The sequence below is a fragment of the Cupressus sempervirens genome, chromosome 8 (assembly GCF_028749045.1).
Source record: "Cupressus sempervirens isolate cs-2001-9-10 chromosome 8, ASM2874904v1, whole genome shotgun sequence".
Taxonomy (NCBI): domain Eukaryota; kingdom Viridiplantae; phylum Streptophyta; class Pinopsida; order Cupressales; family Cupressaceae; genus Cupressus; species Cupressus sempervirens.
The window spans coordinates 623,749,226-623,775,095 of NC_143125.1; positions in this window are offsets into that span (position 1 = coordinate 623,749,226).

Consider the following 25,870-nt stretch of genomic DNA (forward strand, 5'->3'; position numbering starts at 1 on the left):
GGGGTCCTAGGACCCCTAGGGACATATGTCATCATTTAATGGGTCAAAGAGGGTCATAGGTCACCCTATGACCCCTTTTGACCCATATGAACGATTCGAATATGTCCTTAGGCGTTCGAGGACCCCTAGGGACATATGTCATCGTTTAATGGGTCAAAGAGGGTCATAGGTCACCCTATGACCCTCATTGACCCATATGAACGATTCGAATATGTCCCTAGGGGTCTGAGGACCCCTAGGGACATATGTCGTCGTTTAATGGGTCAAAGAGGGTCATAGGTTACCCTATGACCCCATTTGACCCATATTACCCATTCGAATATGTCCCTAGGGGTCCTAGGACCCCTAGGGACATATGTCATCGTTTAATGGGTCAAAGGGGGTCATAGGTCACCCTATGACCCCCTTTGACCCATATGAACAATTCGAATATGTCCCTAGGGGTCCAAGGACCCCTAGAGAAATATGTCGTCGTTTAATAAGTCAGAGAGGGTCATAGGTCACCCTATGACCCCCTTTGAACCATATTACCCATTTGAATATATCCCTAGGGGTCCTAGGACCCCTAGAGACATATATCATCATTTAATGGGTCAAAGAGGGTCATAGGTCACCCTATAACCCCTTTTGACCCATATGAACGATTGAAATATGTCCCTAGGGGTCCTAGGACCCCTAGGGACATATGTCATCATTTAATTGGTCAAAGAGGGTCATAAGTCACCCTATAACCCCCTTTGACCCCATTTTACCCATTCGAATATGTTTCTAGAGGTCTTAGGACCCCTAGGGACATTTGTCGTCGTTTAATGAGTCAAAGAGGGTCATAGGTCACCCTATGGCCCCATTTGACCCACATTACCCATTCGAATATGTCCCTTGGGGTCCAAGGACCCCTAGGGACATATGTCATCGTTTAATGGGTCAAAGAGGGTCATAAGTCACTCTATGACCCCATTTCACGCATAATACCCATTCGAATATGTCCCTAGGGGTCTTAGGATCCCTAGAGACATATGTCGTTGTTTAATGGGTCAAAGGGGGTCGTAGGTCACCCTATGACCCCCTTTGACCCATATTACCCATTCGAATATGTCCCTAGGGGTCCTAGGACCCCTAGCGACATATCTCGTCGTTTAATGGGTCAGAGAGGGTCATAGGTCACCCTATAACCCCCTTTGACCCATATTACCCATTCGAATATGTCCCTAGGGGTCCTAGGACCCCTAGAGACATATATCATCGTTTAATGGGTCAAAGAGGGCCATAGGTCACCCTATGACCCCCTTTGACCCATATGTACAATTAGAATATGTCCTTAGGGGTCCTAGGACACCTAGAGACATATGTCGTCATTTAAAGGGTCAAAGAGGGTCATAGGTTAACCTATGACCCTATTTGACCCATATTACCCATTCGAATATGTCCCTAGGGGTCCTAGGACCCCTACGGACATATGTCATCATTTAATGCATCAAAGGGGGTCATAGGTCACCCTATGACCCCCTTTGACTCATATGAATGATTCAAATATGTCCCTAAGGGTCCTAGGACCCCTAGGGACATATGTTGTCGTTTAATGGGTCAAAGGGGGTCATAGGTCACCCTATGACCCCCTTTGACCCATATGAATGATTGGAATATGTCCCTAGGGTCCTAGGACCCCTAGGGACATATGTCATCATTTAATGGGTCAAAGAGGGTCATAGGTCACCCTATGACCCCATTTGACACATATTACCCATTTGAATATGTCCCTTGGGGTCCGAGGACCCCTAGGGACATATGTCGTCATTTAATAGGTCAAAGAGGGTCATAGGTCACCCTATGACCCCCTTTGACCCATATTACCCATTCGAATATGTCCCTAGGGGTCCTAGGACCCCTAGAGACATATATCGTCGTTTAATGCATCAAGACGGTCATAGGTCACCCTATGACCCCCTTTGACCCATATGAATGATTCGAATATGTCCCTAGGGGTCCTAGGACCCCTAGAGACATATGTCATCGTTTAATGGGTCAAAGAGGGTCATAGGTTACCCTATGACCCCATTTGACCGATATTACCCATTCGAATATGTCCCTAGGGGTCCTAGGACCATTAGGGACATATGTCATTGTTTAATGAGTCAAAGAGGGTCATAGGTCACAATATGACCCCCTTTGACCCATATTACCCATTCGAATATGTCCCTAGGGGTCCGAGGACCCCTAGAGACATATATCATCGTTTAATGGGTCAAGAGGGTCATAGGTCACCTTATGACCCCCTTTGACCCATATGAATGATTCGAATATGTCCGTAGGGGTCCTAGGACCCCTAGAGACATATGTCATCGTTTAATGGGTCAAAGAGGGTCATAGGTTACCCTATGACCCCATTTGACCCATATTACCCATTCGAATATGTCTCAAGGGGTCCTAGGACCCCTAAAGACATATGTCGTCGTTTAATGGGTCAAAGAGGGTCCTAGGTCACCCTATGACCCCCTTTGACTCATATGAAAGATTCAAATATGTCCCTAGGGGTCCTAGGACCCCTAGGGACATATGTCGTCATTTAATGGGTCAAAGGGGGTCATAGGTCACCCTATGACCCCCTTTGACCCATATGAACGATTCGAATATGTTCCTAGGGTCCTAAGACCTCTAGGGACATATGTCGTCGTTTAATGGGTCAAAGGGGGCCATAGGTCACCCTATGACCCCCTTTGACTCATATGAACGATTTAAATATGTCCCTAGGGGTACTAGGACCCCTAGGGACATATGTCGTCGTTTAATGGGTCAAAGGGGGTCATAGGTCACCGTGTGACCCCCTTTGACCCATATGAACCATTCGAATATGTCCTTAGGGTCCTAAGACCCCTAGGGACATATGTCTTCGTTTAATGGGTCAAAGAGGGTCATAGGTCACCTTATGACCCCCTTTGACCCATCTTACCCATTCGAATTTATCCCTTGGGGTCCTAGGACCTCTAGGGACATTTGTCATCGTTTAATATGTCAAAGCGGGTCATAGGTCACGCTATGACCCCCTTTGACCCATATTACCCATTCGAATATGTCCCTAAGGGTCCTAGGATCTCTAAAGACATATATCGTCGTTTAATGGGTCAAGAGGGTCATAGGTCACCCTGTGACCCCCTTTGACCCATATGAATGATTCGAATGTCCCTAGGGGTCCTAGGACCCCTGAGGGCATATGTCATCATTTAATGGGTGAAAGAGGGTCATAGGTTACCCTATGACCCCATTTGACCCATATTATCCATTCGAATATGTCCCTAGGGGTCCTAGTACCCCTAGGGACATATGTCATCATTTAATGGGTCAAAGGGGGTCATAGGTCACCCTACGACCCCCTTTGACTCATATGAACGATTCAAATATGTCCCTAGGGGTCCTAAGACCCCTAGGGACATATCTCGTTGTTTAATGAGTCAAAGGGGGTCATAGGTCACCCTATGACCGCTTTTGACCCATATGAACAATTCAAATATGTCCCTAGGGTCCTAAGACCCCTAAGGACATATGTCATCGTTTAATGGGTGACCTATGACCCTCTTTGACCCATATTACCCATTCGAATATGTCCCTTGGGGTCCGAGGACCCCTAGGGACATATGTCATCGTTTAATGGGTCAAAGAGGGTCATAGGTCACCCTATGACCCCCTTTGACCCATATTACCCATTCGAGTATGTCCCTAGGGGTCCTAGGACCCCTAGAGACATATATCATCGTTTAATGGGTCAAGAGGGTCATAGGTCACCCTATGACCCCCTTTGACCCATATGAACGATTTGAATATGTCCCTAGGGGTCTTAGGACCTCTAGATACATATGTCATCGTTTAATGGGTCAAAGAGGGTCATAGGGTAACCTATGACCCCATTAGACCCATATTACCCATCCGAATATGTCCCTAGGGGTCCTAGGACCCCTAGGGACATATGTCGTCGTTTAATGGGTCAAAGGGGGTCATAGGTCACCCTATGACCCCCTTTGACACATATGAACAATTCGAATATGTCCCTAGGGTCCTAGGACCCTTAGGGACATATGTCGTTGTTTAATGGGTCAAAGAGGGTCATAGGTCACCCTATGACCCCCTTTGACCCATATTACCCATTCGAATATGTCTCTTGGGGTCCAAGAACCCCTATGGACATATGTCGTTGTTTAATGGGTCAAAGAGGGTCATAGGTCACCCTATGTCCCCCTTTGACCCATAATACCCATTCGAATATGTCCTTAGGGGTCCTAGGACCCCTAGAGACATATGTCATCGTTTAATGGGTCAGAGCCATATTTACGATTCGAATATGTCCCTAGGGGTCCTAGGACCCCTAGAGACATATGTCGTCGTTTAATGGGTCAAAGAGGGTCATAGGTCACCCTATGACCCCCTTTGACCCATATGAACGATTCGAATATGTCCCTAGGGGTCCGAGGACCCCTAGGGACATATGTCATCATTTAATAGGTCAAAGAGGGTCATAGGTCACCCTATAACCCTCTTTGACCCATATGAACGATTAGAATATGTCCCTAGGGGTCTGAGGACCCCTAGGGAAATATGTCGTCGTTTAATGGGTTAAAGAGGGTCATAGGTTACCCTATGACCCCATTTGACCCATATTACCCATTCGAATATGTCCTTAGGGGTCCTAGGACCCCTAGGGACATATGTCGTCGTTTAATTGGTCAAATGGGGTCATAGGTCACCCTATGCCCCCTTTGACCCATATGAACAATTCGAATATGTCCCTAGGGGTCCAAGGACCCATAGAGAAATATGTCTTCGTTTGATGAGTCAAAGAGGGTCATAGGTCACCCTATGACCCCCTTTGACCCATATTACCCATTCGAATATGTCCCTAGGGGTCCTAGGACCCCTAGAGACATATATCATCGTTTAATGTGTCAAAGAGGGTCATAGGTCACCCATTGACCCCCTTTGACCCATATGAACGATTGGAATATGTCCTTAGGGGTCCTAGGACCCCTAAAGACATATGTCATCGTTTAATGGGTCAAAGAGGGTCATAGGTCACGCTATGACCCCTTTTGACCTATATTACTCATTCGAATATGTCCCTAGAGTTTCTACGACCCCTAGGGACATATGTCGTCATTTAATGGGTCAAAGGGTGTCATAGGTCACCCTATGACCCCCTTTGACCCATATGAACAATTCGACTATGTCCCTGGGGGTCCTAGGACCCCTAGGGACATATGTCATCATTTAATGGGTCAAAAGGGGTCATAGGGTGACCTATGACCCCCTTTGACCCATATGAACGATTCGACTATGTCCTTAGGGGTCTTAGGACCCCTAGGAACATATGTCATCATTTAATGGGTCAAACAGGGTCATAGGTCACCCTATGACCCCCTTTGACCCATAATACCCATTCGAATATGTCCCTAGGGGTCCTAGGACCCCTAGAGACATATGTCATCGTTTAATAGGTCAAAGGGGGTCATAGGTCACCCTATGACCCCCTTTGACCGATATGAACGATTCAACTATGTCCCTAGGGGTCCTAGGGACATATGTAGTCATTTAATGGGTCAAAGGGACCCCCTTTGACCCATTAAAGGACGACATATGTCCCTAGGTGTCATAGGACCCCTAGAGACATATATCGTCGTTGAATGGGTCAAAGAGGGTTATAGGTCACCCTATGACCTCCTTTGACTCTTATATATTAATAATATACATATTAATAATATACATATATATTAATAATATACATATCAATATAATAATATATATATACATATACATATTACATTATTATATTTAATGAAAATATTACTTTATTATATAAATATATTAATAACATACATATTAATATAATAATATTTATAATATATATTATATTTAATAAAAATATTACATTGTTATATAAATATTATATTATTATACATATTAATATAATAATATATAATACATATTTTATATATATATAAATTACGTTATTATATTTAGTAATAATAATAATAATATATATTATATTTATAGATTGTAATAAGATTAACATAAGATATTATTATATATTACTAGATTATATCTTGTATGTTTACATTACGTTATTATATATATATAATATATTAAAATATGCCTTTACATATTAATATAAGTGAAATAATTTAAAAATTAAAAATTAGAACGTTTAAATCGAATTTTCCTCCAAAATTTGAAGATTTTTGGAATTTGACTACCAAGCCATATCAGATATCCGATGTCAAATCGGATATCTGATTTGAAATCGGATATCCGATCAGGCTTGGTATTTACCAAGCCTGTCCGGTCAACCCCAAAGACGTGTTTATAGAGAGTTTTAGTGATACTCAGACTTCGGGTAGCCGTCTGACAATGTTATTTTGATCAAAATTGAATGAAACAAAATGAGTTTTTTAATATCGCTCTCTAGATTCCATCAATATAATTTCTGTCAAATTCTGAGTTCGATAAGTATTTATTAGTTAATTATCAATGAAGATTATTGTAAAGTGTTGATTGACATACTGAATGAAAAATAGCTATAACTTTCAAACGGTATAACATTTTTTAAATCTAAAAGTTGCGTCACATTCTATACTTCGCCTAGTATAAGAAAAAAAAAAAAAAAAAAAATTTGATCAAATTTTCTATTAGTTAGGGTGGTCAGACACGGGACTTTTTTTAATCCAAAAAATTTTTGGTAGAAAATTCATATTTAATTATTTATTTGGAATAAAAATATCAAAAAATATGCATCACATCCGGGCATGAGTCTAGTTTTCATATCTATAATTATATTAAAAAAATATTATGATTTGGTTTTGATTAAGGTGGTTAGACATACACCTACTTTTTATTTTCGCCCTGAATTTTTCTTAGTACTGCATTAAAATTCAAACTTTTGACCAATCAATTATTTTTTTCTCCTAATAAGGCCTAGTAGTTTAGAAACTAAATTCAATTTTTTACAAATTATTTTCTTACAACTTTTTGATATAAAGTCCATAACCACTTCAAAATTATGTGTCAAGTTGACATAAACCTGATTTGTTGATTTTTCACTGCCACTTAAGGCCATAGTTTGGTACACCATGATCTTGCACATACCCATAAATGAATTGTCACTTCCTTTTAGCTATCATCTGATCCCATATGGTGATTTTGTCCTTTCCCTTTCTATTTCACTCCAATTGAACCTCTTGCCACCAAATCTTTGCATGTCCCTTCAGTTTTTCCTTGACAAACTTGACCCTATCTTGATACTCAATATCTTCATACTGAAAGTACTCCTCTAGTTCATTGATCCAATCAATTAGCTCTTCTAGGTCAAGATTTTCTGAAAATGTGGAAACCTCAAACTTAGGTCTTTTTCCAATCTTGGAGATGGACCTAAAAATCCTCTCTTCCTCTAGATTTAGAACTACCTCTACTTTGGCATTTTCTTCTACTTTGTCCTCATCCTAGCTTTCATCTCCTACAAGAAGATTTATTACTCTTTGCATTTGTTCTTCCATTTCCTGCATTTTCCTTTGGAGGTCTCACAAACCCTCAGGTGTAACACCTATAGGTCTTCTATCATGCTCTCTTCGTGGAGGCATTTTTGCACTTCCACTAAAACCCTGGTGCAAACTAGCTCACAATTGATGATTTGTCTACATGCTCAGCCTAAACCATGATCTTGGTGCAAATTACCTCACAAATAGTGATCTTTCCACATGCTCGAGAACTCTAGCTCTTATACCACTTGATGTAGAGGACTTCCCTTAATACCATAAACTCATTAAAAAAAAAAAAAAAGATGCAAGAACAAAATATGGACTTCTTATGATTGCTACAAATGTGGAATTATAGAATTCTCAATTACAATATGCTAACCTAAATGAGATTCTTCATTACAATAATTTGCAAGACAGTGCTACAAACTATCACCTAGAGCTGTCTTAGACAATGTTTGGGCCTTTCTTAAATAGGCAGTTTTATGCTGCCTGAGAAGGTTCTAGATGCTCAAACTAAATACTTAGGGCCGACAGACCTTAACAAAACATATAGAGTTGGCCAAATATATCTTTGACAATTATTTTCAAAATTTTGGGTAGCCCAACTTTAGAAGGCCATAACTCACGAACCATTTCTCTAATTGGCTATTATAACCACTTTTCAAAAATGCCAGCTCCTGATCTACAAGCTTGAAACTACACTAGCATACTTCCATCAAATTTTTAGATCTCATCCAAGCACTCTAAGGTCTCCAATAGTGAGCCTGAAGGTTTTTCTACAAAAAATGCATAATGACTTCTCTGATACTAATGCTATAGCAAAGAGATTTTTATGGTAGGCTTACAACTCTAAAATGAACCTTCCTGTAGAAAATGAGAACATTTCAAGCTCGTATGACAAACTTACTAAAAATAGCAAGTTCCATAAATAGTAACCACCCTGTCTACTAGTCCTTATTAAAATAGAAAAGACTAAAAAATATATTTTTTTGGGTGATGCAAGATTGCCCTTACACCTAGGATGCTCCTGCATCAGAAATATTGGCAAAATAAATTTTCAAAATTCAAGGATACAAGAAAGGAGACTTTGCATGTAAATATTTAGATATGTCCATTCATAAAGGAAATAGAGTGACCAAGGATTGGGATCCCATTTTAAGAAAGATTGATGAGAGGATGAAAAGTTGGAAAGGCAAATAATTGACCAATACCCAAAGAGTAGATATGATCAAATATATTCTAAAAGAAATTACAACATCTCAAATGACTTGTCTGGTGAAAATAAGAAAGTAGAGTGGGAACTCAATGAATTCTTTAGGTAGAGAACATTATAAAAATGAAATTTGGCTTTAATAAATAGGGGTAAAATATGCAATCCATAGAGCAAGGAGAAGTTGTCTTAAAATACATATAGAAATAAAAGTTATCCTTTAGAGGAAAATTGGTGTTGTCGTGCCCAAGATTTCTGGGCAAAAACACCACTAATTTTTAATTTTAATTTTTTGTGAACTATTTTCTTATGAGACATATACAAAACTGTACACAATTACAATTTGGGTTATCACAAGGTTAGGAGTTCAGAATACCTAACAGCTACTTTTATAGAGTCACACAAACTTTTAGTCCCCTAAGAAAAGCAATTTGTACTAAGTTGGTGGAAGGTTCATCTCTACATAGCATTGGAAATTAGGGGAGTATTTTATTGATGTAAGATCATAATTATATGGAAAGAAAAATAACTTCTTTATGCTCACGATGATTGTATACCTTAGGGTTTTCTAGTTGACTTGTCATGGCATACAACTCGGTATGGACTTAAACTCTACAACAAGGGTAGGGTTGCGATAAAAGGGTACACTTATTGGAGATGCAAATATATATATGTTATGCACTAGAGTCATGGTTAGATCCTCGAACACTTGATTTTTTAGTTCAGTTATGATAATTAAACTGGAGAATTATGGTACATAAATCAGATAAAGAACTATTCCTTCCCATGATTCATTATTTTATTTATCAAGTATTAACTTTATTATCTCCTACTGATTATGTTTACTAAGGACTTTTTCTATTTTTTCTATGTTTATGTTACCATAGTTATGTCCATTAGGAGACCCCCTATTCCTACTACCTTTGCATATAGACATTAGCTATCAAACTTACCTAATATGAACTATCATCATATAGTCCAATTCCCAAATTTTTGAGTTATTCATCACTAATAATCTTCAAGATAGATGATTCTCCCCTTTTTCCTTAGTAACTTATCTCATTAAGATATTATTTTTAATTAAGGTTCTAACCTATAATCTATAAAGATTTCAATATGTTCCATGTATTAATTACATTAATTATGAACGATCTGATTACGTATTATATGTACATGTTCTATATATTATTTAATCTATATATAACATGTTACACTAAATGATATCCAAAGACATTATTGCTAACTAAATTAGTCACCTACAATTGTCATTTTATCCATCATTAATATATCAACGACCTCTCATTAAAAAAATAGTGTTATTATGACTACTAACTACTATCAATTATAATAATTTTAAAGTTGTTTTAGACCCTATATTATTTCCTCAACATACATCCCTCTTTTTTTTTTTTAACCACACAATTTTTTTAACACTTAATCTATCATCTAATTCTAAGCCCATTCTAAATAACCTACAATTATGCACTAAATAAAAATAATAATGAAGTAATCATTTAATAACCCTAAAATACACTCCAACTTGCAAGCTATTAATATCATCATTGTATATACCAACTAGTGCACTCATTAATGCTAATACTAACTCTAATAACTAAAGACTAATTATTAACATATCCATATTCTTAACTAACTCTACAACAATTATTCTAATACATTTCCTAACACACTTATGTATTACAAGGTAATCCCTAAACTTACTATGTTAACTTATTTACTAACTCCCTCATACTAAAGTTTCCCCACTACTAACCTTTATTTTAAACTAACTACCATCCCACATATATGGATAGACTCTTACATTTTATCATTTAATTAAATTCTAACTACATTAAACTGACTACATACTACTAACTAGCTTATTGAAAACATATACGAATTATTTTAATTCTAAATACTACTACTATTTTATTATTATCTACAAATTAAATAGTACTGGGTACAAGCACAGATCTGTGTCAGCGTTTGTAATACAAAAACCTGTTTTGGTCAAATCTCATTTCTTTATCAAAACTCATTTTTTTCAAAAACTAAAAATACCCTTTTATAGATCTCAGATTCAATATCATCATTATATAAATTTTTGAGTGTTTTGATTAGTTATAATATATTATAATCTCAAAATATTTTAGAAAATGCTCTCTCAACATTTCAACATTTCAGAAAATGCTCTCTTAAAAAATGAAAAAAAATAGTAAATCATATCAAAAAATAAATAAAAGTAAAAATTATCACTAGAGGAGAGAATCCTCTTCACAAATATGTAATTTTTTTTCAAGAAGGTATAGATTTGATAGGGAAGTTTTGACGGGAGGAAAAAACTATTGGATTCTAACAAGGTCAAACTTGAGTGCTTATAACAAAGAAAATATACATCAAAAATAATTATTTCTTTCTTTGTTCACTAGCTATACATGTCATCTATAAAATATTTTCAAATTAGAACAAAAAAAGATGATTTGCACATACTTGTTTGACGGGAACTACATTCTATATTTTTTACAGTTTAAAAAGGGACATCAAAATAAAATAAAATGAATAAATTCTTAGTAAAAAAAATATAAAAATTACAGGCATAAAACTCATACAATTCTACACATTTCATCAGTTTACATCGTCTTCATATTTTAAACACAAATACCATTTTTTTTGTCATTAATGTTGAACTTTCACATTCTGATATCACGTTTCTTTATAAAAGGTGACACAGGTTTGTGCTTTTACCCTACTAACCATTGTCGATTATCAATGACAATATAGCATCAATAAAAAATTTAATATACCAAACTTAAATTTAGTAAATACCAACTAAGTTAACTGTAGCTATCCATTAACTAGACTTATCTTAAATTTTAACTAAGTATTAACATATCCTACTACATAAATAATATTCACCAAATAATCTACACTTAACCAATCCTAACCACTAATCACAATAATACCAATTTAAAATTAATAACCCCAAACCCCTAACTACTCCATGACACTCTTACTTTACTAACTTAACAATCACCCAAAATCACTTTAAAAAAAAATAATTTAAACTTAACCCTTTTTCCTAACACCCTTCCCCTAATCATCTAACATTTTTCCTTTCCCAAAATGTTGCTTTCCTAGGCCCACATGACTTCCATGAGAGATCATATTCATTTACCTTTAACCGACTTGTTGGAGCACTTCTCCCTAAGTATTAAGGAATGGTATGATCTGCGTTGGTTTGGGGAAAAGTTTGTTGACTTTCTTCCACCAAACTTTCCCCTTTTTTCTTCACTTTATATGTTTTTTTTTTTTTTTCCCCAAATCATGTGTTTTCTTTTGGAGGATGGGACCCTTCCCACTTGTGAGGAGAGGAAGGTGTAGAGTATGCTTTATTTTTAATTTTTATATAGGATACTTTTCATGGGTGATTCATATTATATTATTATATTATTTTTGTATTAATTCTAATGTGACTCATTTACCAAGTATAAGTCACATGTTTCTTATGGGGTAGTCTTCTTTTTGATATTCAGGCTTCTTCTTCTTCTTCTTCTTCTTATATATATATATATATATATATATATATATATATATATATATATATATATATATATATATATATATATATATATATATATATATATATATATATATATATATATATATATATATAAGTCTATGACTAACACTTTTATCTTATTGTTTCTCTATTCACAAGATTCTAAGGGATAATCTCTTAAATATTTTAATGCTCTATAATAGAAGATGGAATTATTTCTACTCTCCATACAAATTCTAGAGAGTAAAAGTGCATCTACAGCTAGGTTTCACCATGAGTCTTATGCATTCTCCTCCCTTTACACTTAGGAGACTATGACTATGGATTTGATGCTAGATTGATTTAAACCCTCTAATCTTTTTAATTACATTTTTTGATATTATTCTTTACATCTGTCTAATCTAAGAATTTTATTGGTAGTGGAATACTCAAGATTCATTTACTATTTACATTGCACAAGATCTAATATAATGTATCAAGGGATGAATAAACTCAAATATGGAATTGCTATTATTGAAACATATTGAATCATTTTCCATGCATATATATGAACTATTTGCAATACATGTACTTTTATTTCCATAGGATCAAAATACATAATAGAGAACCTTACAATGAAATCACTTAAGTCTATATTGGAAAACTCTTACAATGATTCTCTCACATGAGATATCTATAAGATTTAACTATTGAATGAATCATGAGGGTACATAAGGAAGAATAACTAATTTACATAACTTCTACATGGACTCACAACAATGGTTATTCCTCTACATGAGATAATTTCTTTCCTTCCCATACAACTATGAAAATGATATAATCTTTCTTTTACAATGCCAACTATATGCATAACATCAAATCTCACTTACACATTCACATTATTATACAATAAGAGTTAGTGAAAGAAGTTGGGTCTCACTTTTGGCCAAAAAGTGGAAGTGTTTTTCCTATTTTTGAAATATTGTGTTAATTAATGCCAAAATTTGAGGCATTTAGAGTTTAACTATAAAAAAAATTTAGATGTAAAAATTGTAGTGCTTGGTATCCTCTCTTTGAATATGTAATTTATTTGTATACCCATATGATAGATTACTTTTTTGGTATGGATCTTTAAAAACCACTTACAGACACCATAATTTGACACAACTAAATAATTTTTTGTGAATCCCTTTAAACAGAGTTACTTGACACATCAAAGATTGATAAGAATTTTTTTTTGAATTTTTTAATGATTTTTTAAATTAATTTCTAATTGACAATTAAGCTAATTTCTAAAATGTCTCATTTATGGACACCATAATTTAATCAATTTTTAAATTTTTTTTTAAAAACTTTAAAAGATTTGTGTTAGGATTGATGACATGTAAATTAATTTACCAAAAATGAAAAATTAAAAAAGTTATTAAGGTTTTAGTGAATGTCACTATTTAATGTTTAAGAGATAATTTTGATTAATAAATAATGAAAAAATAGAAAATGAACTCATAACACATAAAATTTATATTTTTGTAATCAGAACAATAAGACCTATAATAGGTTTTTGTTTTGTCAAAAAATTCAATGGGGACGACCATATAAAAATTACAACAATCCCTAAAACTATTGATTAAATGCCTTAGAAAAAAAAATGGTTCATGAAGGCATGGCTTGGTGGGACCAGACCTATGCCATGCCTTTCCCCAAGGTAAAACCCAAAGCAAATTCATAGCCAATTCAAATTTCTGCCTATGTCAACTAGAATCTGACACCCGATTTGTATTCAAAAATTGTGCCCAATTCAATTTTAGCCATTGACAGAAATGGGCACCCAATTGTTTAAAAATTGAGTACTCGATTGCTCAAAAATTAGGTAAGTAATCGAGTACCTAATTTTGATCTACCCGTTGGGCCCCAAAAGATGCCCCACATACCACTTTTCAATGATTGCAATGATTGAATAACAGTTTCAATCCGCAACAACGAATTCTGTCATAGTTATTATATTTTCTAATCTTCTTATACAATTTGCAAGCTATTGATTTGAATACAAAACTGGTGCAAACATGGAATGAAAACAATGAAGAAAGAAGAAATTAAAATTTTTGACAAATGAGGAGATTGCAATAAATAAAGAGTGTGAAGCACAACGTCAATGAGAGAGAAGAAAAATAATTAGAGAATTGAGCAATGTTTCAAAGGAGAAAGACATTGAGGATACAATAATGGATGAAGAGGCTAAAGAAGAGAACCTATTACAAAAAGATTTAGGTGTAAATTCTAATCAAACATTCAATATAGGTGTGTCTCCAAACCCTCAAATTTTTTCTCATGATGAAATTGGTGATTTTTTAGAAGCAAGTTGTGATTTAAATGATTTAGATTTTCTTCATGAGAATAGATTGTCAAATGATCATGCACAACAAACTCCAATGGAAATGCATTCCTCGAAATAAATACCAAGGAAAATTGAAAATGAGATTCAAATCCCAAATAATAGTGAAAATGAAATGCCAATTGAAAATAACAATTATATGAATGTAGACATAGAAACACCAATTACTGAACAACCATGTTAGAATGATGCTAAAGTGCCTGAATATAAATTTCATTTTCCTAATGATGTGCTAGATAATCTTGAGGGAGTCCTAATAGATTATATAGAAATTTTTTTATAATAAGAAATTTGTGTTTCAATGTTAGTTGATGTTGAAACTAATTAAAATGTCTAAAATATGAAAAGTAACGAAAAGGTTAGGAATGTATGAAAAATCTAAGAATAAAAATGAGTCTTTAAAGCAAGTTGTATCCACTATTTCTAGTGCTTTTGATGTTATCAAAAAGAAAAGACACTGTAAAGATAAGAATGCAATATGATGAGCAATAACAATAGCTTTAGTTAACAAATCAACAACTAACAAAAGATTGATTAGCAACATAAGTGCATACATGTGAATCGTAAGACTTTAGAAAGAGCTATAAAGAGAAGGGTTAACTTTGCATGTGATCCAACAAATATTTTGTGGACTTCTAGTGGTAGACTCCTAAGATGTGATATGAAACTTACTAGTTAAGTCAAAAGTTTGGTTGAAATTTTTTGGCATGATAATACAAGAGTATCACCTAATTCAATAGATGTTCTTAAATTGAGAGTTGGGTCAAAAATATGTGATCCACATCCTAAACACCTTTTGGATATGACTCAAACTAAATTATTTAGAAAATTTGTAGATGGTAAGGTGTTAACTATTACCATTAGTCAGGGGTCTTTTGAAAAGTGTAAACCATGGTATGTAAGGATTAACAAGGAAAGAATCACATGTTGTTTCAAAAATCATATTCAATTTCATTACCATTATGATGTATTTTGATCTATACATGGTACTATGATTAGTAAAAAAATGTTGTAGGAATGTGGTATAAAAATACCACCTCAAACTATAAAGGATTTCATATCAAGTTTGTTTTGTAAGCTACTTAATGATCAATACTTTCTTTTCAATACATGTCTTTCTAGTACACGTGATATGTGTGGAAATCTTTCTTTGTTAGATGAATGTTTGCATGAAAATGCATTGACTACTTTTGGTCAACAATTAATTGATGTAAAAAGATTCAAAACTATTGAATATCCATTGAAGGATGGGAAGATTGGAAGAAGGTGCGATCTAGTTACAGATAAAATTAGTTGTATACATTTATGGATGATTTTAAGAGTGTGATCATACCAAAATATGTTAAACACTCTCACTATGCTAGATGGCTTGATGGAAAATTTTGTATATGTAAGAATACATTTCCAATTGGTATTATACTTTCAATTGTTGACTTTGTAGAGAACTATACACTTGCACCACAAGATGAGCTACAACCATAATATTACAATTCAATGCAAGTAACAATTTATGTTCATATAGTTTATAGACATGCACTTGATAGTACAGAGGAGGATCGAAAAATATTGAGAGAGTATCATTTTTATATGAGTGATAATAAACTTCATTCATATGAGTTTGTCCAATATTGTTTTAAGGTCTTTTATGATAATTTAAAAGAGAGACAAATTCAAATGACACATCATTGGATATCGTCAGATAATTGTATAGGACAATTTAATAATGCTAGAATGTTCTATTGGTTGAGTAGGACACATAGGCAAACTAATATCCAACATGTGTGGAGTTTTTCTGAGGTTGGACATGGTAAAGGAGAGCATGATGGTGCTAGTGCATGCATGAAGAGAGCCCTTAGTAGAGAGAAATTAAAATTTGAGGAAAAAGTAAAATTCAAAAATGCACATGAGATTGTCAAATGGTGTAATAAATATTTATACAATCAAACATTTTTTCAATCTAGTTGAAGAGAAGAATATCCTTTCAAGATATGACTGTGATATAATTAGTGGGTTAGCTAAATCACATCCATTTAGGAGTTCATATTCTAACACTTTGACTATATGGACTAGGGAGCTTGCTTGTTTTTGTTAGTTTTGTCTTGTAGGTGAATGGGAAGAATGCGAGTATATAGAATCGGTTCAAGATTGGAAACAAAAATCATTAGCACCTACTGACACACACTTTCAAGATGATATAATAAATGAAGGCCAGAATGTTACTTTTACATCAGAAGACTATGATCATATTTTAGACCTCATACAACCTAGTATGCACAATTAAATTAGATTTTGTTGTTATCATGCTTCAATTTATATTATTTATTTATGTACATGCCATTAATATAATTCAAGTACATACATGTCTTTAACATATTATTTGTATATGTACACATGTGATTAAAGTATTTATGGGGTAAAAGCATAGATCTTTATCACTGTTTATGATACCAAAACCTATTTTGTTCAAATCTCATTTCTCTATCAAAACTCAAATTTTTTCAAAAACTAAAAATACCATTTTATAGATCTTAGATTCAATATCATCATTATGTAATTTTTTGAGTGTTTTGATTAGTTATAATATGTTGTAATCTCAAAATATTATAAGATGATATTTCAACATTTCAAAAGATGCTCCCTCAAAAAAGGAAAAAATAGTAAATCACATCAAAAATATTAAAAATGTATATTTATCTCTAGAGGAGAGAATCCTCTTCATGAATATGTAATTTTTTTTTCAAGAAGGTATAGATTTGATAGGAAAGTTTTGATGGGAGGAAAAAATTTATTGGATTCTGATAAGGTCAAACTTGAGTACTTATAACAAAGAAAATATACATCAAAAATAATTATTTCTTTTCTTTTTCACTAGCTATACATGCCACCTATAAGATATTTTCAAATAAGAACAAAAAAAGATGAGTTGTATATACTTGTTTGATGGGAACTACATCCAATATTTTTTACAGTTAAAAAAGAGACTTCAAAATAAAATAAAATGAATAATTTTTTTTTCAAAAAAATTATAAAAATTATAAGAATAAAATTCATCCAATTCTACACATTTCATCAGTTTACATCATCTTCATATTTTAAACACAAATATCAATTTTTTTTGTCATTAATGTTGAACTGTCACAACCTAATATCTCATTTCTTTATAAAAGGTGACACAAGTTTGTGCTTTTAGCCTATGTACTTTATCTTATCTTGTAGGACATGTTTATGCTATTATTGCACCTAATGATAACAATGAATAGACTAAGTATTGACTAGCTAGATGTGTGGAACCTAAGAAAAAAATGATATGTCATCAAGTAGATGATGATGGTTTTGAGTATCTAGTTGGGTCCGTCATTGTAGCTGGCACCTAGCTATGTAGATATCTAACAAGAAGAAATGGTTTACCACCATTTGAAGACTGCCAATCTGAAAAGAAGATTTTACACTATTCTTATTTGGTTGTATCAATGAATATAAAATTAGAAAGATACAAAGAGAGACTGGCCAATAGGGTATTATGGACAATTTCAATGGATGAACATGAGACAATCATAGATGTATTGCAAAAGAGAGAGGATGTAGATGGTACAGTGGGATGACTACATTTAAATCAAACACATGTAACTTTTTTCTTTATTGTGCTATTTTTATATATGTACTTATATAATTTAATTACATGTATGTATGCGTTGTCAATAGAAAATTAGAGAGCTTATATATAACTCTTATTTAGGTCTCAATTACAATTTATGCAAATTTAAATGTTAAGGTGGATCAAACATTGACATCTTGTGCAATTGCACATAGTGAGTACATGCAAATTACACATATTTACATAGTTCAGATAGCTCATATTAATTTATGCTTTTATTAACATGTGTTTTTGTTTTACAATTTTATTTTATAGGACCTCATTTGAAGAAATGTGTTGAACCAATTTTATATTTTGAGTTCACTTCTATAAATATGTTATTGACACTGTCTTACATATATTTTGAAACATACAATGTAAACATTTAAAAATAGGAGTTGACTACTATTTGAAAGCTAAAGGTGTGCACTTGGTAATATAAATTAATTGTCAATTCAAGTAATGCCATCCTATTTTTTTCTATTACTTTTACATTGACACATGTTTAAATTAATGTTTGTATATATAAATAGTTAAAACTATTGTTTATGTACCATATACTTACAAAATGTGTCATAACATGAATAAGATATGTCACAATAAAGAAAATGATTTGAATACTTACAACATGATCTAACATAATAATATATACTACATACACTAGCATAATAAGAAGTACAAAAATAGTACATGGTCTAACATGTCATAACATGATCTAGGAAGTTACAAAATACATATAATATAGTTAATTGTTCTAATACAAAGTGTATTAAAATAAACAATATGTCATAAAAATACAATCTAAAGGTGCCAATAAGACCTAATCTATCTAATTTGTGGTCCTTTTTAGTCCATGTGAAGAGAACTCAGATGGATCATCCTATGTAACATGAGCTATCTCATCATGTGGGACACCCCATGAGGTGGATGGATCATCTTGTGTAACATGAGGTGTCTCATCATGTACATGCTTAATTGAAATGGGTTTCAAAATCTAGCTTGCAAATGAATTAAATATTCACTACATAATGAAAATAATACCACATGAGATGGGTGTCCCTCTTTAATGGGAGGAGGTGCACTATGAAAGCTACCAAATGTAGCAGTTGTGAGGTCCTGTAATTTACAATACATACATTTTTAAAATTTGATAAAGAGGATAATGAACTATGTATGTACATAAATCACAATACTGACCTCAAAGGATGATGTAGGTACTTCCATCTAGCTTATTCCCATACTCTCAACAACACTCATGGTTACATAGTCCTAAAATTATGGATGCATAAATATTGAGTCAAAATTATATATACATGAATTACAAAGTACGCAAACTATAAAGTACATAATTTGTATACTACATTTTTTACACACTATAAAAAAATGTATATATATACCTAAGTAGTAGCCACTATCATAGATGTGTCTAAAGATATGCTAGCATGATGATCATCAACATGTCTCACATGGTCAAAAGATGGAGTCAAAAATAAACTATACCGAGGCCTATATGGGTAAGTACAATCCATCTCTTGTCTGTAAAATCAAAACACATAAAATCATACACATGAATCAATTGTTCAAATTATAAGTTAATAAAAATGTACATACATAAAAATAGTACAAATTATTTGCCTTGAGTCAAAAGTTCATACCGTAGGTTTTTGAAGCTGTGCCTTAGTGGTCAATAGATCAGGACCTATATTGACATCAAATTGTGCAGCAGCCAACAATCCCTACAAAATTAGATAAAAATAACATATGAGCACATGTTATTAAATTCAAGTTTGAATGTACATTTTTATAGTGTAATTCAAAGTGCATACCATATGAGGGATGCCAATGTCTGTAGGTCTCAAAAAAATACTATATTGCCTCCTATGAGGAAAAATATCATCCATCGTCTATTATTTCAAAATCAACTACATTAATATGGTTAATACAATTACACATGTATGTAGAAAGTAAATAATTATGTACTTTATATTTAAATTTTAATTAAAATTTTACCTGCTACTCGTGACTATCTCTGGGCTCTCCCTACATGAGGTCAAAAAATGATGACACATCAATATCATCACCACCATCACCATGGGTAGTGTATACCTCATCATCAAAATCATAATGGTAATCATGTGTCACGTCAACATCACTCTGGGGGGTTCTGCATATATCTCCACAACTAGTACAAATGTGTCCAAGTGGAAAAATATCTCTCGCCTGTGTCCATTGCTCTGCTAAACACTGCTCAATGATGGTGTGGTGTTGGGACAACTGGTGTGGGAAGAGGTACAAAAGGTTGAGGCCATATGTAATTTCTCATTCTATTGCTCAACTTTGCCCCAAGCCTATCCTAAGGCATCCCTCCACACCCCCTTAAAATGATCTAATATCAAAATAATTGGGTTTCAAACCCAATTCAAATTCAGCCCATAGTTTCCTAAGAAAGTACATGGGTACCTCATGATTAGCATGTGGTGGATGGTCAAATACAATCCACCATCACTCCCAAATGTGTGTAGATATATGTGGATGCATGCACCATCTAATAGAAATGCAAGGCTTCTTCTCATTAATCTCCTCACCCATCTTAGGGTTTACAAAATATGTTTTAAAATGTTGTTTAACTATTTTGAGGTTATGGACCTCTCTATATGATAGGGCATTAGAATAAAAGGCATGCATTTTTTGCCTCCATAATCTAAAGCTATCAATATCAGAATCCAAATGCTATATAGAGTGAATGATACCTTGCATGCTATCCACACGACATAATAGGTGAGGAGGGGGGTGGGCCTCATGCTCTCCTACAAATCCTTTATAGTAGGTGCTTGAGGAGGACTAAGTGGTCATGGAGGTGGGGGTGGAGGTGGAGGTGGAGGTGGAGATGGAGGGGGTGGAGGTGAGGGTGGGGGACGGGGAGGGAGTGGGGGTGGGTCCATCAAATATAATCTACATATATGTTTAAACAACATAAAAAATCACAAAATTACTATTGAATAAAATAAATCTAAAATATCAATTAAATATAAATGCACAAATCTTTAAAATGATATCAATTAAATAAATAAAGTTAAACATTTAAATAAACTTTAATGTTAAGGCTAATTAAACATTATACCAAATTTAAGCCTGATCATAAAATAATACCCCAAAAAAATATATTAATTTAACTCAACTTAAATGTCAATTCTAAAAATATCTTATATAAATATGTTTATGATTATGCCTTAGCAAATTTGTATGATTAAGGATCAATATAAAAATAATTAGGATTGAATATAAAATATTAACATTATCAGATTTTCACAATTTATTAGTAAATGTAAGTATATTTTTGGATTTGATTTTGTGTTTTTAGCATCACTCTTTTCTTCTTTCTCTATTTTTGCACTCTTTCTTCCTAATGATGGAAAGAGGGGTTGTCAATGCGTTCAAAGATGTTTTGTTAAGTTACTAGTGATCAATTTTTTTTTAGTACAATGTGTCAACATCATAAGATATGAGGTTTGAATCATGCTTGATGAAAATTTGACAAAGGGAACATCCCTTCATCATTAGCTCTTAGTCGAAGAGGTTCTACTTCTGGCTCGTGCTCCCATATTTGATAGGTTCACTTCTACATGTTATAAAGTCCTCCATCCAAGAAAAGGGGAGGTGTAGATACTAGAAATGAATAATAAAAATGACATGTCATTTGAATAGTAGGTATCAAGGAATGATATCAATGGTATTGGGTGTGGTAGAGAAAGTCCTTGTACAGATCTTAACACCACGGCCTTGGGTTTTTGAATTCTTCATCTCCATAGATATGGTGTTGCTTCAGGTGATATTTACAATTTTTTTGAATCATAAAACAATTTTTTATGTTGGTTTTTATCTTGTGACTTAATGGCCTTTTATAATTTATGAATTATTTTGGACTTGATTATAAAAGGCTATGATCATGTATCTACCAATATTTTTCTCATCCAACAGGTGTACTTATACTTCTTATTAATAGAATGTTCACACCAATTCATAGAATAAATAAATAATTTATTTTTAAATGATCAAATTTGGTATCAAATGTTTAGTAGAATATACTTTAAAAATAGAGTAGGCACTCTTATAATTAAATTATAAATGTAAAATTGCAATTTTTATTTTTTGTATTTTCAAATTGAAAGATTTTTATAATTATTTATAAAGTACAATTTCCTTCCGATTTTATGAATTATTATAGTTGAAATCTCAGAGTACCAAATATCAATATTAACTATATTACAATTTAAATTAACAAAGGATGGAGTTGTGTCTAACTTGATGTCATATCATATATGTTGTCATAGTTCAAAGATAATGATGGTAAATTTGTATGCTCAAATATTCAATCAAACGAGGAGTTAAGGAGCATTTTAAATTTATGTCAAGCTTCACTCATTGTATTTCCTAAGGAGCAAATTTTGGATGATACCAAGAATGTGTATCAAAAAGTGGTGTTTACTTATAGGCAACTACATGTTTGATTACTAGATCAAAACTATGTTTGATGTAAATGTCATAACTTAATAGTTAGGGTGATAACAATATCTTAGTTGGAAGATATTATTGGATGTCCGTGTGTTTTTATTTCTTATGAAAGATTGGATTCTTTGTCAAATTTATGACACTCTAGCTATGTTCAATGTGAACAAACCTCATGCTAAAAGAATCAAACATGTGCAGCTAAAGATAAAATCCATATTGATTGAAATGTATTATCTACATAAATTATGGTGAAGAGTTAAGTCCTACATATTGTGTGGAGAAATTAAAAGAATATTTAAACCATATTTAAATATCATTATCAAGAGAAATATTAACAAATTAATATAATTAGATTATGTGTGTACAAAATAAGTTTTTCTTGAAGTACTATTTTATAGTTTATCATTTAAGATTTCAATATTTGTTCAACCCAATATAAAATCATTTAATAAAGTTTTCAAACCTAGGATTAAGATTACTTTCCATTATGGACCTACTGTTATGGTTACCTAGCTAGGGATCAAGTGTTAGGTTTAAGATTTGAAATTACAATTAGAATTAGGGTTTAACATTTAGGATTAAGTTTATTAACGATTAGGCTTAGGCTTAGAATTAACTTTATCAATTTTAATTATATAATTTGGTTAAAATTTTAATTAGTGTTAGGGTTAGGCTTAGAATTATGGTGAGAGTGAGATTTTACATCAAGATTAATACTATGTTTATGGTTAATTTGTAGTTTTATTTAAAAATATATGGTTTTAAAGTAAGGGAGCACATTATGTAATTCCCAGCCAAGGGATCCAAAGAACTAGCCTAAAGTTTTACTAAGTAAGCAATAACATACAATAATACATAAGAAAACATAAGAGATTACATTCCTTAAGGATCCCAAGACATTGAGTGACATTTATTTTTAAAATTAATTATACTAAAATTAAAATAAACAACACATCTAGATGAAAGAATAACTACAAGTGTAATCCATTGAAATAATTTACATTTGTTCTGAATGCCACTTGGTATTAATTTGAAATGCACAATCATCCACTGTACATGTCATAGGGTATGAAAGGTTGAAATAATATACATTTATAAAATATATTACATCATCCCTTTCCGATCCATGGAAAAAAGTACTATACAATAAGTAAAATCATTAAATAATTAGTTTTGTGTTTGAATCCCTTGGCAGGGCATTACACATTAAATACTTACTTTTATGTTTATGGTTTACAAACTAAGTTATAATTAATTACTATTTAGTTGAAATAAATATAAAATATTGAATGTAATTACATGTTTAAATAATCTAATTTACATCTATCTAATCATTCAACATTGTATTTTTTATTAAATACATTGAAACATCTAAAATAATAATTTTTAAATGAACATCTAAAAATTTTAAAAATTAAAATTATACAAAACTATTTAAATGAATAGATACAATAATCTAAAGATAATACTAGTAACAAAAGAAATTTACAATTTTACATATTAAAAGTGAAATAATAATAATAAATTGATAGAATTATAAAGCGTAAAACTAAAAATAATGAAATAAAATAGTAGAAAAAAAAAAGTAAAATACTTGGTATGAAAAAAAAGAGCAATAGAGGGTTAGTAGAATTCTAAAAGCAAGCTCCTATATCTTGCTAAAATTGGGCTCACATTTTGCAAATAAAAATGAACAAGAAAAACCCCAAAAAATTAGCTTTTATGGTTTTTCAAAATTTGGTACCCAATTTTTAAAATCTGGTACCTAATTTTAAAAACATGGTTCGGGCACCTGATCCATATTCAAAAAATTGGATACCCAATTTTTTGAGTATGGATCGAGTGCCTAAACCACATTTTCAAAACCAGGTACCCATTTCTTAAAGGTCTCATTCTACAGAATTGACTTCCTTAGAATTGCGACCCAACTTTCTGCTCTTACCCATAGGGTGTAGATCCCTCTCTCATTACATAGGACAATAATGGAGATTTTTCTATCACAACACATTACAAATTGACATAACCCTCCCTTGCTACTATGAAATCATCCATTGCGACAACATGAATAAAATGGAGAGAGATTTTTTTCAATACATGTACAATGCAAAATGACAAGTTTTCTCCTTCAAGAAACATCTACAAGATGATCATTCCTAGCTTTTCTTTTCCATTGCTCCCTTCAAAAAAAAATCTACAAATACATCACAACAAAATAACAAGAACCATGGGTACACTCCTCCCAACCATAGGCCTCTAAAGAGACCACCCCTGAGCTAGAGGAATAAGGCTCAAACAGGGTTTCACTCCAATCTTAAAAATGCATACATCACATTACAACATTAAAAAATTCCATCCCAAAGATATTTCACAATGGTTCACAAATGGAACCATGAACATAGGGTGAAGGTGTGCTTTCAATTAGGAGACTTTCCATATCAAACTATATCTACAATAAACAATTGTTATGCCCTTTTGGGGCTGTAAAAAATCAAAAAATTCCATGCCCCTTTAGGGCTTTAACAATCATACTCCAAACACACTACCTTTGGCTATAGCTTCCTTGGAGCCCATACTCCATAAACTTCCTTTCTACACCATACTTCACTTATCACCTCGAAAGCAAGATATGAATGATTATGGCATACAGTGGAGCCCATACTCCAAGGTTCTCAACTATATTTTAAGCCCAACTAACTTCTTCACCCTAGACTTCTCGTCCCTTCCCAAAGGGTGAGTGAAGTCCTTGCACCCATAAACAAAATACATATCAAAATGGAGAAACAAGAAAAAATCAAATGCAACAACACATTTCATCTTAACACAACAATATCACAATCTTCCCACAACATGAATTTCCATTCAAATATTTACATGAATGCTACATCACAATACAACACCATGAAATTTTGCATACAATATGAATCTCACACTCCTTAATTCTCATGAATGAAACATCATTATGAAAGTTTGAAGAAAAATGCTACATGGGAAAGAAGAAACCAAACTTGAATCCTTTTACAAAATGGGAATGAATGGTTGTAGAAGAGCTCCCTCCAAGCTTCCAAACCCTAAGAGT